The sequence below is a fragment of the Pistacia vera genome, unplaced genomic scaffold (assembly GCF_008641045.1).
Source record: "Pistacia vera cultivar Batoury unplaced genomic scaffold, PisVer_v2 Contig583, whole genome shotgun sequence".
NCBI lineage: Eukaryota > Viridiplantae > Streptophyta > Magnoliopsida > Sapindales > Anacardiaceae > Pistacia > Pistacia vera.
Window position 1 is genome coordinate 250,663 of NW_022196427.1, and position 21,306 is coordinate 271,968.

Consider the following 21,306-nt stretch of genomic DNA (forward strand, 5'->3'; position numbering starts at 1 on the left):
CCTGAGCATACAGTACAAAACTAAAGGAAACGAAAGAACAAATTACGAACAAAAACACAAAACACACACACACATCAAAATTGAAAAATGAACAAAACCAACAAGACTCAAATTCAACAAATGAATTGCCTAGAAATTGCACAAGTCTCAAAAGTTGTTGAAACATTATTATCAGGAAATGTTCAACACTCCAAGAAGTTATAAGCTACATCGACTATCTTCCTCTATCGGTTCACCAAGTAGGTGATCCCCACTTCAATCCACATCCCAACTTCCCGGATTATTTTATGCAAAAATGTAAAGTTTATCAAATGGTGGCAGACTCCATAAGCCTAAATATCGAACCACTCTCTACTAATGAGGACTAAACAAAGATGAGAATCAAAAGGTCTTTAAAAGGTTGTAATGTTAGGCTCGGGTAGTGGTTTCCAAGAAAAGGATAGGAAAAACAAAGTAAGAGAACTCGGTTTCCCTCATGCAAACACTCAAGTCAAATCGAACTCCACTTCTTTTCAACCAACAATCAACTTGTCCACTTATTTACCACCCTCAAACTCGTATCCTTCTTATTTTTGATACCACAAATGTGCGGGTTTAAGGTGTACGTGGCATTGTTAAACCTGAGGTCGCCAAGTACTGCTAGGCAGTTTTTAAGGCGGTTACTGGTTTCCAGTTGATATACCCTTAAACCCAGCAAACGAATTTATTTTATATATACATATATTTTAAGCAATCAATTGAATTGAGGTGAACTACCTCTTTTATATATATATTTTTTTTCTTTGCCCTTCTCACAGCCCCCAAACTATTCTTTTGGCTTATTCGTACAACTCTTTTTCCGTTCTTTGTGTTTACACTAAGGCCGAATTCTCCTAAGGGTACAACAAAGTGTTTAGGGTAACAGGATCAGACAATTTTCGGTTTGCCAAGAAAAATAAAGCAATACTGATTCATACGGCTTAAACGAGTGACTAGGGACAATTTCATTCCTGGGTCGACTAGAAAGGCTCAAACGTTCCAACAAGAATGCCTAAATCATCTCCTCAACCATGTCTAATCTTAGAATTTCGCCTCAAGCACTTCTTTACCAAGTTCTAGAGTCCACCAACATTATCAAACTTCACCTAATCACATAAAATTAATCTAAGCATGCCAAAATAAATGAAAATTGTGGCTGAACCACTCAACAAACCTCAATCAAAATCCAGTCAATAAGATAAACTTGAAGCAATGCTTAATAGTTCTCAACAATAAAATTGCAACAACCCTATTCTCATCATTGATTTATACAATTCATCATTGGCAAAAACAAACAAACTAAAGAAAAATAATTAAATTTCTTTTTTTCAGTTTAAGTTGTACGTGGCGTTGTTATACCAGAGGTTGCCAAGTACTACTAGACAGTTTTTAAGGCGGGCACTGGTTTCCAGCCAATATACCCTTAAACTAGGTTTTATTTCTATTTCCTACCCCCAAACTAAGCATGACATTGTCCCCAATGTTCCATTATGCATAAATCAGGAATAGAGAATAATAAAAACAACAAAGGTACGAGAATGCTCCCTGGTTAATCCATGAAGTGTCGCTCCACAATGAACACCCGGTCTCGGACTTTTCATCACCCATAATCTGTCAAAACAATTGAAACTGTGGTGTCCCTTATGTTAGCACAAATTCACAACTAACTTGAAAACATTACAACCTGATCTCGTCCTCTCAACAACTACAAATTAACAGCAACAACTAAACAACTAAACAAAATCCAAAAAAATAAAAATAAAACTGAGTTTAATGTTTAGAATGAACAACAAAATCCAATAAAAACAAATAAACATAAAGACAAACAAAAATAGGTGCTCCAGCTCATTCTTGTTCTTCCTCTTCTTCCTCATCTTCCTCATCTTCCTCTTCTTCCTTGAAGTCCATCCACTCATCTGAGTTCCAATCGGCCCATTGGTATGCTGAAGTGTCAACGTTGAGCTCCTTAAAGCTATTCCTCTGCATCTCATGCATCATCTGGGTCTGCTCAACCAACCAATCCTGACGTTTTTTTCATATATTTCATTACACCCATCATCTGCTGCATCATTTCTTTCTATGTAACTGTAGAGCTAGAGGATGTGGCAGGGCCTGTTCGTTGCCTTTTTGCCCCTGCTCTTGGTTGCGCAGCTTCCGGACGGTCAAGGTGCTTCCTGTAATACTTTGAGTCTAGAACTGGGGCAGCATGAATACGGTGCTTGTCATCCTGAACCTTGACTCCAACTCTGAGGCATAAGGCTATGATGAGATGTGGGAAACTGTAACTTATTCACCCTGGTTTGGCCGCTAGCTTAATGCTGTTCCAGATCATGTCTCCCACATCGATGCTCTTCCTTGTGGAAATTGAGTAAAGTAGTACTGCCTTCTCGTGAGTAACTGTGCTGTAGTGCGATTCCGGCATCAATTTCGCACAGACAAAATATTGCCATAGTCTAGCCATCGGTGTCAACTGAGTTCCCTTGAGAGTTTTCTTCTGTTTCTTCGAAACTGCCCAATCTGCATCCGATTTTGCAATGACCGGAGGGATGGCACTGTCCTCATACTGTGATCTCTTAAACTGTACATACTCATCCGTGAGAATTTCAGGCAGGTTATAGAACTCATTGATCACCCTTTCCATAAATGGCACATCAGTCCCTCTTACAAAAACTGTACCTTCTGGACAATCTGGGAGATTGGCGTAGAACTCCCTTACTAGCGGCTCTACAGCTGGTTGTGCAGGAGCACTCATGAACATCTCCCAACGTCTCCCTCTACTCCATTCCAAGGCCTAACTCGCGGTCAATCCGCGCTCAGGAATAATACCCTTATACTTTCTTTGGATTGCCCCCTTATACCTTTTACGGGCTTCCTCATTAACAAAACGGTCGTCAATATTCTTTCCTTTGCCCTTACCCTTGTATTGATGCTTAACTTTGGGAGGCATTGTTCACAATAAAAATCCACTCAACAATTGTACCCCAACAATTCAAACTTAGTTGTTCCACACAACCAATTTAATCCTNATGAAATTAAAACAATCAATCACTTAACCCATTTTAAATCCGAATTACAATCAAAACCCTAACCCAAAATGGGTTAGTTCATAGCTAAATCAACATTGCAAACAAGAAAAACGAGAATATTAAAGTTCAGCATAATGAAAATGAGAGAGAAGACGAGAAATCTCTCCAAATGATGAATCCCCTAGTTAGAAATCGAATCTTCCCCCTTGTTATAGCTCCAAATCGCCCAAAAGTAAATCCAAAGAAATGTAATTAGATGCTACAAAACCTATCGGAACCCCTTACCAAAAAGGCTAAGTGTTTCTTTTATACCTCGCCCCAAATTTCTCAGAAAAACACGCACAAAGTAAAACTGTGCGTTTTACAAAACTGGAAATTACGACTGTCGTTGCGGCGAAGAAGAAATCTTGCCGCTGTGAAGAAAGAAGCAGACTTGTTCGTGTCTGGCGTACTTCGCCGCGGTGAAGCTTTTGGAAAAATTCTGAAATTACAGAACTGCCACTCTGCTTGCATCTTCACTTGATTCTTCAATCCTCGGTGCTCTCCCTTGGAAGCAAGCTTCATAGTGCTTTATTCTGCTTGATAACTCTCCCAACTTCTGAGATCTGCTTACTTTTGAGTTTAGAATTTCTAATTTTGTCCTTATTTGCTCAAAATGTCCATTTTAACCTGAAACACGAAATGTAAAGAATTAAGCAACAATTTAGGTTAAAATGAACTAGAAAGTACCTGAAATCCGACTAAAAAGTCTAATGAAAACTGTATAATCCACGGATTATAAGTACATAACATGACATACATGAAGGATCCAATTGCTGATGCATATGAGATCCTCTTCATTCTATCTCTCTCATCTTGTGTTTTAGGACACATATCCTTAGAGAGATAGACATCATGTGACATAAGAAGAAATCCCTTCTTGGATTCTTCCATACTAAATCTCTTCAGTACCTTGTCAATGTATGTACTCTGACTTAGGCCAAGCAACCCACGCTATCTATCATGATAGATCTTTATTCCAAACATGTAGGCTATTTCTCCTAAGTCTTTCATGGAGAAGCATTTGGAAAACTGTAATGGTCAGCATGGTGGGCCCACTACTAACCGGCCACGGAATTCACACAGCTCCCTACGTGGCATGTACTGTCCCCCCTTAAGGGATTTCTTCGCCTCCCCCACCACTCTAGCCTAATGGTACTCACCATGCTTCCCAATTGACTATAGCCCCTTGGTCTTGGGTTTGAGTGGTGGGGAAGGTGAAAGAAATCCCTTAAGGGGCGGGAGATATTCCTAGTGATTCACGAAGAGTGGGTTGGTGCTGTGTGAACTCCACCTGGCCGTGCCTCCGGTAAGATGGGGCCGTGACACACAACTCTTCAAGTTCCTTATGTTTGCATTAGGTCCAAAATTCTCCTAAAGGGTATGATATGTGTTTAGGGTAATTGGATTGGACAATTTTTGGTTTGCAAGGAAATAAAAAGCAATGATAATCTCATAAGGCTCAAATGGGTGACTAGGGAAAAATTCATTCGTGGGTTGCCTGGAAAGGCTCAAATGTTCCGAAAAATGCCTAAATCATTTCCTCAACAGTGTCTATTCCTAAAATTCTGCCTCAAGCACTTCTTTATTAGGTTCTAGAGTCCACTAACATTATCAAAACTTTACCTAACCATATAAAATGAATCTAAGCATGCCGAAATAAATGAAAATGGTGGTTGAACCACTCAACAAACCTCAATCAATATTCAGTCAATCAACATAAACTTGAAGAAATGCTTAACATTTTTCAACAATAAAATCCCAACAACCCTATTCTCATCATTGATTTATACAATTCATCATTGGCATACACAAAAGTCCAAAAATTCTCAAATTTTTCCTACCCCCAAACTAAAGATGACATTGTCCCCATGGTCCACATGAGGCACAATTAAATAGAAAAACAATCGACAAAGGTATAGATAGTTCCCTGATTAATCCGTGAAGTTGAAGTTTCTCTCAACAGTGGCACACCTGGTCCTTGACTTTTTCATCATCAAAATCTGTAAAAACAATTGAAGTGGGTGTCCCTTGTGTTAGAAAATTCACTGACAAATATGAAAGTATTGAAAGATCCAACAACATGCATGAAGAGTGGTGGAAATGAAGATTGAAAGCATGAAAGGTGGATTCAAAAAAATGTTTTCAAACAAAGCTGGAAAAGACATGTGTACCTACTCCTTGCTTGGATTGATGAAGATAAGACTCAAAATGAAGACCTCCCACACTTTAAACACCACCTTGAGAGAGTTGAAGTGGTCTGGCTTAGAAGAGAGATTTAGTTTTGCTTTGAGTGAACAAAGTGATAATGACTAAATACAACCTTTTGCATTTATATATACTTGGGCAATTTTGCAATTATCTGTTTTTTCACTTCAAGCCCAATAAACCTTTTTTAAAAAGGGAGCCCAAGTATTTATTATGTCACCCTTGAATACAATATATTCAAGGTCCATGAAACTAAACTAGTTTACATTAACAACCCATAATTTCCCTTTACCCTTTAACTATAAAAGGTAATTTCGTTCATCTCATTAATCTTAACGCTTTAGATATTATAATTAAATATAATTAATTATTGCTTGACCATTTTAACCCTAAAATGTCACAAACATTTTCTCTGTAACTATTACCATAGAAATCCCGTTATTACCCTCGGAAGTGCTAGCCCTCTTCGGATAATCACTCTCTCTCATCCTTCTCTAACTTCTCAGGGCTATTGGTGTGCCATGTGGTCCATCGGATTAGTCGTTGGGAGCCGGTTCTGGATGACCGAAAACTTGCCGGAAGCCTAACACTATGGAAACATCTAGTAATGTGCCATGTCCCAAAACCATGATGAGAAATACTTCTCATCGAACCCATTTCAGATCATACGTACCATGCAGTAAAGTCCCTTCATTGAAATATCCTGATCAAGCACGGATTCAAGGAACGTCAAAATCCTAAACTCGTCTTCTACCGAATCGTCGATCAAATTGTTCGAACTCTCATCACAAACTTGCTTTTGTATGACTATAATAGCTCTGGCCAAGATTTCTGATTCCGACATTTTTGACATTCGCTAGGAACTCGAATCTGGATGAGTCAATGGTACTCCCGATCCTATATTTTCGAGTCATGGATCCCCTCTTGACCATCGTTCTTTCGCATATGAAAATGCATGACCAAATCTTATTATACAAACATGATTAGTCTCGTACTTATACACCATATTAACCTAACGCATATGCATCCGTATCGGATTAACTACACTGTCTTGGTAAAGGACTACATCGTGCCTGTATAACCACCGATAAATCATTGACTACATGCTTTTCCAGTGATTTGCGTTTTTCGATCAGTTTGAAAAACAGTTCACCAACCGTAATCCATACCATCCCCAGTGACATGACTATCATTGTCATCCGACTTAATCAACTTATGATATCTTTCGGAAGCATCCGATATGCCTACTTGCAATTAGTTGCCTAAATTATATTGCTTCCGTAGGGAACCCTTTTGATAATTCATTTACCAATTAATGAATCATTTGGACATTCATATACATACTTTATTTTAAATGCATGACTGAATAAGGAAGCAATTATATATATGAATGAAGAACTCTCTTCTATTGTTTTATGATATAAGATACAAGACAAAATGCTCTAAAACCGCACCACGAATGGTTTCTAGGGCATACACTAATATACACTGACAATATACACCTAATCTTGTCTTTACATCAACTATGAAATTAAAACAAAAATTAACAATCTAAAACAAAAAGTCAACTTAGTTCAATGTTCGAAATGAAATACAAAAACAACTAAATCAAGAAAATCACAACAAAACAGGTGCTCAGTGCTCATTCTTCGACCCTCCTCATCTCCCCTCGGCGTCGTCCTTTTCTGAGTCGAGCCCATCCACCCATCTGAATCCCAGTCAGCCCATTGGAATTCTGAAATATCAACTTTGAGCTTGGTGAAGCTACTTTTTTGCATGTCATACATCATCTGGTGCTCTCCTTGCTAGCCAATCTTGACGTGTTTGCCATCGTTTCATCTGACCCATCATCTGCTACATCATTTCCCTCATAGTGGTTGTGGAACTGGATGAAGTTTTGCCATCGTTTCATCTGACCATCATCTGCTGCATCATTTCCCTTATAGTGGCTGTGGACTGGATGAGTGTTAGCGCCTGTGTGGTTCTCTGTCGTTGTTTGCCCCATGCTGGGTTGCTCATCGTCGGACGTTCAAGATGTTTGTGATAATAGTCTGAGTCGAGAATTGGGCAGCATGGATAGTGGCTCATCATCATGTACCCTCGTTCCTGCGTCGAGTGCACAAAGCTGTAATGAGATGTGGGAAAAGGGTAACTCCCTCACCCTGTTTGCTGCTGAGAATTTGTTCGGATAATTGTCCCATATCCATTCTCTTTCTGTGGCAATAGAATAGAGCAATAATGCCTTCTATAAGTCACCGTACTATATGCGTCTCCGCATCATCCTACTCAAAGAAAGACTACCACAAACCGAGCTACCGTGTCAATTAGTTCCCTTGTGCTCTCTTGCCCTTTTTGAAACCTCCCAATTGGTGTTTGGTTTTGTAATGACCGGAAATAATATCATCCTCAAACTCTGTCTTCCTAAAATCTCATATCATTACGTCAATCTTAGGCAGGTTGTAAAATCATTTTGATGACCTTCTCGCATTAAATGCCACATTACCCCTCACAAACAGGACCAGATTCACACTCCGAGAGTTTGGCATAAACACTCGCACTATGGCTCTACAGCTGCTTGTCCAGTGCACTCATAAAAAGTTCCCAACGTCTCCCTCGACTCCTATCCATAGCCTGGCCTCGCGTCAATCCCCCCCAGGAATAATCCTTTATCTTTCCTTAGCTGCCCCTTCTATCGTTTCGGTCTGCTCACTCCAAATCGTTTTGTCCACTTTGTTTCTCCTTTTCCTTTCCCCTGGACACACTTTGAGCAGCATTTTTTTTGCATACTACTAATTAGCTCACAATTCACTTAAAAATTCACCCTAGGGCCCTATAACAACCACATCAATCCTGTAGTAAAACAACAACTTCCAAAATTTGTACCTAGACCCCCAACACTCTGATTCTTCGCAAACTCAACCAACACTCCAAAATTCCAAACCCACCTCCTCCCATACCACACAATGCACACCAACACTTCTCAAACCAAATCAACCAATAGCACAAAAATTTCACAACTCAACCAACAATCAATATTTTCACATCCACATGTAAACTCGAAATTATGCGATTAAAGCTTAGGAACTTGAAATCTTACCAAAACAGGGAGTATCACCACCAATTTTAGTTCAAAATCATCGAGATTGCAAAACCCCCAAATCTTGAACCCATAATTTCTTTAATTTTTTCGCAAAGATCTTTGTTAAGCACGAGTTGTTTTGGTGTTTAGAAAGGTTAAGGAGTGAGAAGCTTGCTGGGAAATCAACTGGGAAGCCTTTGGATTGAAGAAGGAAATTTTTCACTCGAATGTGTTTGAAGTTTTGCGAAAATGAAAGGCGCATAATGTTTATAAAACCAAGTTTCCCCCCGCGCAAGTTCTTCACTTTAAAACCCTAGAATCCTACCTAGTCGATGCCGCGAAAAATTGCAGAAAGCTCATCACCTCGGCAAAGAACTTTCTCTCCGTGGCAATTTTCCCTTAGTGATTTTTTGCCCAACTTTCGCTTCGCCCGCGGCGGAAAATACAGAGCTCCATTCGCCTCTGCGAAATAAATGCTTTCGCCGCGGAGGAAAAATAAAAGGCTTATCGCCTCGCGAAATAAATACTTTGCCACGGCGAAGTCTGGGACTTTTTCGAATTCCCATTTTTCAAATGTGCTTCGCCGCGGCAAAAACTGGAAAAACTCCATTTCCCCTGATTCTATAATTCACCTGAACAACCCAAAAACCACATATTAGACTCATCTAAACATAATAAGAACTAAACAACTTCAAAATAATAATAAACAACAACAAATGAAAACACTGGTTGCCTCCCAAGGAGTGCTTGTTTATAGTTGGAAAACTCGACTCTCTCAAGTTCTCATGTCAGAATGTCAAGCGGAGGGGAATTGACCTGCACTCATCACTCTTCCGCATGTATGGCTTCACCTCTGGCTCATTGACCTTACAATGTGCCTTTTTTCATCTGTGGAACCCCTCCATCCTCTGAATGTGTAAACTCTTGTAACTATGACGGCTCTAGACCATCAGACCTAAGGTATTTTCCTAGGAAAAGCCTAATTCTAAGATTAAACAACAACACTTTCTGACCCACTTCCAAGTTCTTCTTCCCGATATGCTTGTCATTGCCTCCTCTTGGTCTTTTCCCTCGTACATCCTATGCATCTCATAAGTCTTCTTGTACGGAACATCGGTTCATGTCAAAGCCAGCATCCTTTCTTCCCTTGAAGCAGCTCCTAAATCCATGATTGAGCTGCCTCACTGCCCAGTAGGCCTTATGCTCAAGTTCTACCGCAAATGCCCTGCCTTCCATAAACCATCCTAATTGAGACATACCAATTGGAGTCTTAAATATAGTGTGGTATGCCCATAATGCATCATCCAACTTCCGTGACCAATCCTTCTCGATGCATTGACTGTCTTCTCTAAGATTCCCTTTAGTTCTCTATCTGACAGTTCCACTTGTTCGCTGGTCTGTGGATGGTAGGGTGTCACAACTCTATGTTTCACCCCATATTTCCTCAATAGTGCATCTAATTGCCTGTTGCAAAAATGTGATCCTCCATCACTAATTATTGCTCGTGGTACTCTAAACCTTTAGAAAATATTCTTTCTCACAAAATTAACCACCACCCGGGCATCATTGGATGGCAATGCAACTGCTTCCACCCATTTTGATACGTAATCCACCACTACCAATATGTACATGTTCCTGTAAGAATTTGGGAAAGGACCCATGAAGTCAATTCCCCATACATTGAACAACTCAACAACAAGAATATTATTCAGTGGCATCTCATCTCGCTTTGAAATATTCCCACTTCGTTGACATTGGTCGCATTCCTGAACCATCTGAAAAGAATCCTCGAAAAGGGTGGGCCAGTAAAACCCAGATTGAAGAACCTTGGCTGTTGTCCTAGCTCCTCCAAAATGGCCACCTACTTCCCTCTCATGACAATGCCCTAGAATACTCTCCATTTCCTCTTCTGGAACACACCTACGTATCATCTGATCAGCACAATGTCTATAAAGAAATGGCTCTTCCCAAAAGTAGTATTTCAAATCTGAGAAAAACTTCCTCTTGGAAAGTCATGCCGATGGGGAGCACTCTCGCTGACAAGTAGTTTGCAAAATCTACATACCACGGTGCTTCCTCAACTCTCATCAATTTCTCATCCGAGAAAGTTTCTCTGATTTGGGTTTCTTCTTCATTTCCCTAAATTGGTCGTTCAATCCTTGAAAAATGGTCCACCACCACATTTTCTGACCCTTTCTTATCTCGTATCTCGTATCTCTAACTCAAACTCTTGTAGCAATAAGATCCATCTTATCAGCCGAGGTTTTACTTCTTGCTTTGCTAATAGGTGCTTGAGTGTTGAAAGGTCTGTGTAGACTATCACCTTGGCACCTAGCAAATATGAACGAAATTTATCAAAAGCAAAAACCATAACCAACAATTCTTTTTCAGTGGTGGTGTAATTCAATTGTGCATCAGTGAGTGTTTTGCTAGCATACTAAATTACATGCAACACTTTGTTTTCCTTTGTCCTAACACNGCCCAACGACTATGGTAAACATCTAGCAATGTGCCATAGTCCCTAAACCACGATGAAGAAATACTTCATCGAACCCATTTCAGATCATACGTACCATGCAGATAAAGTCCCTCCATTGAGATATCCTAATCGAGTATGGATTCATGGAACGTCAAAAATCCTAAACTCGATCTTCTACCGAATCGTCGATCAATATGTTCGGAACTCATCATCACAAACTTGCTTTTGTATGACTAATAATAGACTCTGGCCAGAGATTCTGATTTCCGACATTTATCGACATTCGTCTAGGAACTCGAATCTGGATGGAGTCAACGGTACTCCCGATCCTATATTTTCGAGTCAATGGATCCCCTCTTGACCATCGTTCGTTTCTGTATATGAACAATGCATGACCAAATAGGCTTTATTATACGAAACATGATTAGTCTCGTACTTATACACCATATGAACCATACGCATATGCATCCGTATCGGATCTAACTACAATGTCTTAGGTCAAAGGACTACATCGTGCACTGATATAACCAAACGATAAATCATTGACTACATGCTTTTCCAAGTGATTTGTCGTTTTTCGGTCACGTTTGAAAAACATTTCACCAACCGGTAATCCATACCAATGCCCCAATGACATGACTATCATTGTCATCCGTACTTATATCAACTCATGATATCTTTCGGAAGCATCCGATATGCCTACTGTGCAATATAGTTGCCTAAATTATATTGCTTACAAAGGGAACCCTTTTAGATAATTCATTTACCAATTAAATGAATCATTTGGACAATTCATATACATACTTTATTTTAAATGCATGACTGAATAAAGGAAGCAATTTACATATATGAATTGAAGAACTCTTTCTTCTATTATTTATGATATATATAGATACAAGACAAAATGCTCTGAAACCGACAACACGAATGGTTTCTAGGGCATACACTAATATACACTAACAANGCCTAACCCCAACTCATATAGTCAATCAATCAATCAATCAACTATTAAACACGATCATACATCAACAACGATAAAAGATCTGGCGTGTAGCCTAACCTTGACTCATATAACCATTCAACCGTAAATCAAAGGCAATCATGCAATAATAATGACTAACCAACTCAATAAACATAAATGAATGAAACTAAGATACCGTTTGATCAATTAAACATTCGATTAAACAATAAACATAAAGTAGTCTAATTAGATTATATTGGATACACTAGGAAAGAGTTTAGATACTCATAAATACAATAAAACAAACCTTGATCTTACCCTTACACATTTGGATGCAAAATCCACTCAAGATGATCAAGGTTTAGCCTTACACAATCAATCACTCTCTCCCAAGCCTCTAAAGTTGAAAAAGTGTTCTCTAAAACTAATATATCTAAAAATCGAAGTAAAATTGCCATTATATAGTTTTTAGGCAAAATGGCATAATTGTAAATAATGGTTGCCCAAATTAGGGTTGAAAATGCAGAGTTTTTCCAAATGCCACGACGCATATGAATTGCGCTTTGGCGCGTCTCCAGATGATTTTTCCTTCGACAAAAACCCTATCACGTCGCGGTGTGAATGAATTGCACCGCGGTGCAATTTGGATTTCATTGACTTTATGTCGCGACACATAAAAGTGTATTGCGGCTCAAAATTAGTTTCATCGTCTTCACACCGCAGCTCAGAAAAGTGTACTGCGGCTCAAATGTGGAATTTCACTTCCACTCACCTTGATTTATTCGCACTCGACAAGTCCAAGCTATCTGAACACCAACACAAGCACGAATAATCCATCTTTTTGCACCTGAATACCTGAAAACACAACAAAACCCTTGATTCCGAGAGATAACAAAACAAGTACGGAAACTCATCCTAAATAATGCGTTAAAACTTGAATTTCTTAAAATTTCACCCCTAAATCACAAAATAAATCCGCATTTTCAATGCTCAACAGAATCCCTGCTACTTCGAGAAATTATGTAAATCATTTTGTGACCCTGTCAAAAGTCAATGGAGGCCTGCCTATAAACTCCAAAAACATCTAAATAATAAGATTCCTCCTTCAAGAAGTGCCACCTAGCCCTGGAAGTCCACTCAAAGATAATTCACGTCGCACAGGTTTAGACCCATAGGCTTGAGACCAATGAGACCGCCACGATAACGTTGAGTCTTTTACTTAAGAGGGCAACCTGATCATAACTCTAGGGCTAAACCTCTATGAAATTGACGTCGTAAGAACGTAACCGAGGAGGGGGGATCAACTCCCACAACTTGGCAGGGCTCGATTCGAGAGATCGTCAATCGATGTTAGGACANATAAACTTCCCAAGCATGTCCTCCAATTTTGTCACTCTTTGCTCTCCTGATTGATTGTTCACCCCTGTTTGGTTGTTTGGTTGTTTGGCAATGCTCTTTGGTTCCATTGATTGTTCTGCTAATTCTATTGATTTTGATTGCCCCAAGACAGGTTCGGATGATTCCTCCAACCAGGATTATATGTGTTGGAGTACGGATTGTTCGGTTGCCTTTGATTCCCTGCCAAGTAGTTAACCTGCTCCGATGATGATGCTGAAGCAAACGTGTTCCCCACTTGATAGTCGCTGCTCATGTGATTACCTGCACAAAATTCACAAGTTAGTTGAGGTGCTTGAATGGAATTTACCTGCATACTTCCCAACTGCTTCTGAAGTGCTATCAGTTGAGCTGAAATGGTTGTATATGCATCAACTTCATGAAGACCCATAGACTTCTTTGGTTGCACCCTTTCATTAGGTCTTTGATAATAGTTGCTTGCCAGAACCTCAAGTAACTCGTGAGCTTCTTTCGGAGTCTTATTTTGTAGTGCTCCTCCCGATGCTGCATCCACCATAGTTTGCACATTCACTATCAATCCGTTGTAAAATATTTGGACTTGCATCCAAATTGGCAACCCATGATGTGGACATCTTCTCAATAATTCTTTGTATCTCTCCCAAGCCTCATACAATGATTCCGACTCTTCCTGTAGAAACGATGTAATATCATTTCTTAGCTTTGCCGATTTTGCTAGGGGAAAGAATTTGGTCAGGAACTTCTGTGCTAAATCGTTCCATGTTGTAATCGTTCCTGTTTGTAATGCCATTAACCATCCCTTAGCTTTATCCTTCAATGAAAATGGGAATAGTCTCAATCTGATGGCGTCATCTGACACTCCGTTTCACCTGAAAGTATCACAAATCTCCAAAAAATTGGCAATGTGTAGATTTGGATCTTCCTTCAAATCTCCCCTGAACTGTACCGACTGCTGGATCATCTGGATGATTGCCGGCTTTATCTCAAAGTTGTTGGCTTGTACTGCTGGTCTAGTGATACTCGACCCACTACCATCAACAGAGGGAACTGAAAAGTCCCGTAGTGTTCTATTTTCTGCCATCTCAACAATCTCTAGTTCCACTGCGGCCTCTCTTTCTCTTCTTTCTCTGTTACGTCTTCTAGTTGTTCTTTCAATCTCAGGATCAACAGGAACTACTGGCTGACGTCTTGCTCTTCGCATAAACTACACAGAGAAATAGAAAGAGTGAGATCACAAACCAACCTAAAAGAATAATAAAAATTAAACAAACAACAATTAAGTGAAAATAAAACTCCAATCTAGCTAACACAAGAAAAATTAAATGTTAACACAAAACTCAATCCCCGGCAACAGTGCCAAAAACTTGATGCGTTGTTCTACAACATGCATAAATAGCAAGTGCACTAGTCGCACAAAGTAATAAAGTGATGAGTGAGTATCGTTCCCATGTGGATTGGTTGCTAAGCACTAAGTTTTCTATTGTTTTCAAGTTGGAGCAGTCGAATTTGTTTGGATTAATGGGAGAAAATTAAACTTAAAACTAAAACAAAAATTGCTAAACGCTCAAAGCTAAATTATGAAAGCAAGATTAAAAACAAGGTAATATCAATTTAAACAAACGGGTATGGTTTTGACTTCATTCGGACTCTATTGGATTAAACCTACAGATTATGCTATTTCCATATTTACATGCATTGATTGTAAATCGAATTCTCTAAATTGTAAAACATGCCTTCTCAGGCTATGTTTTCCTACTTTCCCTATTAAACTTCTGCACCCAACAATTTGAAGATTAATAGTTCTAAGCTCATTAAGCCCATGGAATCCTAGATTGATTTCATTGATTCTTAAATCTATCTCTAGCATTCAATACTACAATGGTGATTACCCAAGAAGCTTAACATGACTCATTTCTCNAATTAGCTCAACAATTCAACTTAAAAATTCAACCCTAAGGGCCCTATGAACAACCACAATCAATCCTGTAGTAAAACAACACTTCCAAAATTTGTACCTAGACCCCTAAACTCTGATTCTTTGAAACTCAACCAAACACTCCAAAATTCAAAACCCACACTCCTCCATACCACACAATGCACAATCAACACTTCCTCAAACAAAATCAACGCACAATAGCACAAAAATTTCACAACTCAACCAACAATCAATATTTTCAGATCCACAATTGTAAACTCGAAATTATGCGATTAAAAGCTTAGAGAACTTGAAATCTTACCAAAACTAGGGAGTATTCACCACCAATTTAGTCAAAATCAGTCGAGATTGCAAAACCCCCAAATTCTTGAACCTACAAATTTCTTCAATTTTTCGCAAAGATCTTTGTTAGAACGAGTTGTTTTGGTGTTTAGAAAGCTTAAGGAGTGAGAAGCTTTGCTGGGAAATCACTGGGAAGGCTTTGGATTGAAGAAGGAAACTTTTTCACTCGAATGTGTTTGAGAAGTTTTGCGAAAAATGAAAGGTCGCAATAAATATTTATAAAAACCAAGTTTCCCCGCCGCGAAGTTCTTCACTTTAAAACCCTAGAATCCTAACCTAGTCGATGCCGCGGCGAAAAATTGCAGAAGCTCATCACCTCGGCAAAGAACTTTCTTCTCCGTGGCAAATTTTCCCTTAGTGATTTTTGCCCAACTTGCTTCGCTGCGGCGGAAAAATACAGAGGCTCATCGCCTCTGCGAAATAAATGCTTCGCCGCGGAGGAAAAATACAAAGGCTCATCGCCTCGGCGAAATAAATACTTTGCTGCGGCGAAGTCTGGGACTTTTCGAATTCCCAATTTTTCAAAATGTGCTTCGCCGCGGCAAAAACTGGAAAAATTCCATTTTCCGCCTTGATTCTATAATTCACCTGAAACACCCAAAAACACACATATTAGACTTCATCTAAAAATAATAAGAACTAAACAACTTCAAAATAATAAATAAACAACAACAAATGAAAACACTTAGGTTGCCTCCCAAGGAGTGCTTGTTTATAGTTGGAAAGCTCGACTCTCTCAAGTTCTCATGTCAGAATGTCAAGCCGGAGGGGAATTGACTTGCAACTCATCACTCCGTCAATGTATGGCTTCAACCTCTGGCCATTGACCTTAAATGTGCCTTTTTCTTCATGTGACACCTCCATCGCTCTGAATGGGTAAACTCTTGTAACTATGAAGGGTCTAGACCATCTAGACCTAAGTTTTCCTAGGAAAAGCCTAAGTCTAGAGTTAAACAACAACACTTTCTGACCCACTTCAAAGTTCTTCTTCCTGATATGCTTGTCATGCCACTTCTTGGTCTTTTCCTCGTACATCCTAGCATTCTCATAAGCTTCTTGACGGAACTCATCGAGTTCATTCAAAGTCAGCATCCTTTCTTCCCTAGCAGCTCGTAAATCCATGTTGAGCTGCCTCACTGCCCAGTAGGCCTTATGCTCGAGTTCTACCAGCAAATGACATGCTTTCCCATAAACCATCCTAAATGGAGACATACCAATTGGAGTCTTAAATATAGTGTGGTATGCCCATAATGCATCATCCAACTTCCGTGACCAATCCTTCTCGATGCATTGACTGTCTTCTCTAAGATTCCCTTTAGTTCTCTATCTNATGGTATTTTAAATTTAATTAATTATTATTATAATTAAAACAATTAATATATATAATAATATATTAACATTTAATTAATAATAACAATCCATTTAAATATATGCGCACACACACACACACACACACACACACACACACACATATATATATTTAAATTTAATCTCACTAAATTTAATTTTAATATTAAAATTAAATACAGGCAACAACCTCAGCAAATTTAATTGCACTGTGAGATTACCAAAATACCCTTTCGTCCTAAAAGACGAAAATACCCCTTTAAAAAAATGATTTTTCAATTATCTTCTAAGTGTGTGACCCGTGGGCTCCTTATCATATCGATAGTGAGTAGTATCGCTATTAACACCAATTAATCGTCTCACTACTCATAGACCAAGATTGGTCTCTAGTAAGACATCATGGCCACCCGATAGATTCGAATTTAGCAAAATCGCTACCTGTCAACGATATGGTTACTGTGCAATCAAATCCTTTCATCATCTGTTACCTCATCGAGGTTAAGGTACAGAAATAGTGTCAACCTCAGTTATCCTCGATATCTTTGTATTTAGTTATTGGACCAATGACCAGAACAATAAATTGGATTGAGCAATAACTCAATCGCACTATGGCCACAACTTTAGTGTCATTACCTTTCACTGAATTGTGCCGTGAGGTAACTTCTCCCGTACCCAGGAGTGATGAATCATTTGTTGATCCACCATAGTCTTGATACAATCCTCAATGTAGCCAATTACTACCGTATTGATAGCTCTGAATAGAACTATGTTAGGCTAGTGTCAAACTACACCAATCAGTACATAAGGCGCTCTGGTGATCTCAAGTCTAAGGATCACATGGATCACTATTTGTTAGAGGATTTGTCCCATAGACACTGGGGTTACCATCTATATGGAATCCTCTGGTGGGTTAGTCCAGTGAACTTGACTACAACAAGCACCCATGTGTCGCACCAGGTTGTCGACAAACAACCTTAACAAGTGAGATCAGTCATTGTCTTTTGACAGTGTCGTTCAATATTATGATAGCCTTACAATATTATCTATGTAAAATACTAGGGCTACAGACATTTCTTGAATGACCACCATATGTGATCATAGGGTTCTCACTATCAAGATTTGAAACACTTGATACCCTTGTCACGGTTCTACCATCTAAGGATATATATCAAATTCTCAACGCACGATCCATGGATCACAGGATTGCAAACCAACTCTGATTCATCCTGAACTTATCTCTCCCCATCAACTATAATTTGTATATAAACCCCCCAAAAATAATGAGAGAGGGGTTAGTAGATTATTAGGCATATACATTTTTCTTGTAATCACTCAAAGCAATAAATACAATGGTGTGGCTCAAGTTTTAACTTGCCAAACCACTTTAAAAATCATTGTGTTCTTTGCATTATCACGCATTTTTATTTTCAATTGCTGGTTATCTTTAATCACGCACACATCCTTCTGACTCCACCAAGGTCAATCGAATCACTCAGATTAGTGCAAATTTTCGTATCAACATCTCCGATGTACAATCCAAATATCATAAAAATCATTTTTCATTAAATAATCCAACTATCAAAGTACTTTTAAAATAAAATACAAAATCATTCTCTTGATCAATTCATAACCCGACAACATAGAATCAAATCTATTAACTACAAATTTATACGTGTCAATTAAAACAACTTTAATTCCTCCGCAGTGCCGGGTCGCTATTGCAGTACAATGACAGTAATGGTCGATCCCACAGAGAGTTGAGCTATCAATTAATCAATACTATGTAAAAACAACTAAAATATAAAATCAAGTGAGATAATAAATACCACAATTCAATAAATCTAAATTAACTAAAATTCAAATAAAAATAATAGAAATACTAAAATGATGACTAAGGTAAAACATATCTAAACAAGTGATCAACAATGAGAAATGGCTAGTGTATCCAATTTCACCATAATTATCCTACTTTATGTTATTATCTAACCGATGTTTATCGATCCAAATCTTAGGGTCGATACTTACCAAGGTAAGGTCATGCCGTGGCCAATCGGATCAACCTAGTGTTTTCATAATCCAAACTAGCTAGTGGCGTGTAGCCTAGTCTAAATCACAAAAACTCTTATGCATAAAGTACCAAAACGAACACAAACCACCACATATGTCGGGGGCATTGCACATACATAAATCAATCATTCATCAAAGCAATCTGAGATGACTAGTGCCATGTACCTTAACCCCAACTCATATAGTCAATCATCAATATAAAAAACAATCAAACATCACCACTCAAAGATCAAGAGATATTCAAGATTAGCTAGTGGCGTGAGCCTAACCTTGACTCATACAACCATTCAACCGTAAATCAAAGGCAATCTGCAATAATAATGATTAATCAACTCAGTAAACATAAATGAACGAACTAAGATACCATTGGATCAACTAAACATTCGATTAAACAATAAACATAAATTAGTCTAATTAGATTACATTGGATACACTGGAAAGAGTTTAGCTACTCATAAATACAAGAAAAACAACCTTGATCTTACACTTACACATTTGGATGCAAAATCCACTCAAGATGATCAAGGATGTGCCTTACACAATCAATCACTCTCTCTTAGCCTCCAAAGTTGAAAAAGTGTTCTCTAAAACCTAATATATCTTAAAAACGAAGTAAAGTTGCCTTTATATAGTTTTAGGCAAATGGCATAATTGTAAATAATGGTCGCCCAATGTGTTTTGCCTGTGCTCACTTTAATTGCACCACGACTCAAATTAATTGCGCCGCGGTGCAATTTGGATTTCGTTACTTTATGCTGTAGCACAAAAAAGTGTGTTGCCTCATTTTTGTTTCATCGTCTTCACACCGTGGCTCAGAAAAGTGTGTTGTGGTGTGAGAGCGTACTTTCTCTCTTTTTTCGGCTCGCCTTGATTTATCCGCACTCAACGAGTCCAAGATGTCCAAACACCGCACACCAACACAAACACGAATAATCTATCTTTTGCACATGAATACCTGAAAACATAACAAACCCATGATTCTAGGAGATAAACAAAACAAATAAGAAAACTCATCCTAAATATTGCATTAAAACTGAATTTCTTAAAATTTCACCCCAAATCACAAAATAAATCTGCATGTTTCAACACTCAACATATATCTAAAAGAAATCTTTCATCTCCGATCTCCATCTCCGATCCACAATCCAAATATCAAAAAAAACTCACTTCCCATTTACAATCAAATTGTTTATTTCAACAACCACATAAAAGAACAAATTTATAAATGCTATGTTTAAGATGCAGTCTATAGTATGTTGTATTTACGTAGGTGTCTTCATGATTCTCTGTCGGAAGATGACTGTATGGAATTGATGCATTGGAACCTATTAATATAAACATACACATATTAGAAAAAAAAAATTACAATACAAACTAATCATATTAAAATGACTAATACTTGCACATCTTAGGTGATGATATATCTTCGCAAATGTCTCGAAACAGTGCACCATCCATATGCAATCTCTCATACTTATTTTGTAAATGAGTGTGAGCCACCTTCAAATTAGCCAACTTCCAATGCACTTTTTGAGCATCATACTTGCACTTGAGGCTTGACAAAGACACACAGATGGCGATGGACCATGACCATACATCCGAGCTTAACCAGACAGTCAAGACCCATTATATAGTGAAAATCAACTCTGTAGTTCTTCTGTTTGTTGTTCTTCAAGCACTTGAGATAGACTTTCATTAAACAGACTCTGCATGATTAAACAATAATAAACAAATGAAATATGAAAAGAAAAAACTATATTAAAATATTTTTATTGATATACACAATTACTTTTTCATTCACATTATTTCGGCACTAGAGCTGGGCATTTGGGACCGGCCCAAAAGCCCAACTCCAAAAAATCGGTCCTAGGACGGTCCTAGGAGGCCTGGTCCCAAACGGGACCAGGCCTAAGGAGAGGGCCCGGACCTCCACGGACCCTCCTCCAAGGCCCGGCCTGGGCCCAAACGTTTTTTGGCTTTTATCAATTTAATCTTGTGTAAAATTACATTAAACCCCCTAAATAAGTATAAATTCAAGGACCTAAAATGAAATTTTATAAAATTTATTAAAAAAAAAAAAAATTAACCGTGGCAGCCAACGGTAACTGCCAACGGTTACATTTATTATTTATATAATATAAGTTTTTTTTTCATTTTCCCCCCCACAACTACACTAAATAACCCTAAAACCTTTATTTTTTTCCACACCATCTCTCAATCTCTCATTCTTTCATTCTCTCAATCTCTCTACTCCAAATCTCCAATCATTTCTCATTCAATTATATTTATAATTTATTATATTATTTATTTATATTATTCAAATTTTTTTCTATTTTCAATATCATCATAATTTATATTATTATTTAATTTCTTTTCATTTTAATTATTTTGTTATTTTATCTAAATTTATAATGTCTTCCCCAAATGAGT

At 38.2% G+C, this 21,306-nt stretch overlaps 1 non-coding gene across 1 annotated transcript; it reads left to right on the forward strand.

Moving 5' to 3' along the window:
* Positions 1-13,780: 13,780 nt before the first annotated feature.
* LOC116109605 lies at positions 13,781-13,887 on the forward strand. Its single transcript, XR_004124780.1, has one exon. It is a non-coding gene; the product is annotated as a small nucleolar RNA R71 (small nucleolar RNA).
* The last annotated feature ends 7,419 nt before the right edge of the window (positions 13,888-21,306 follow it).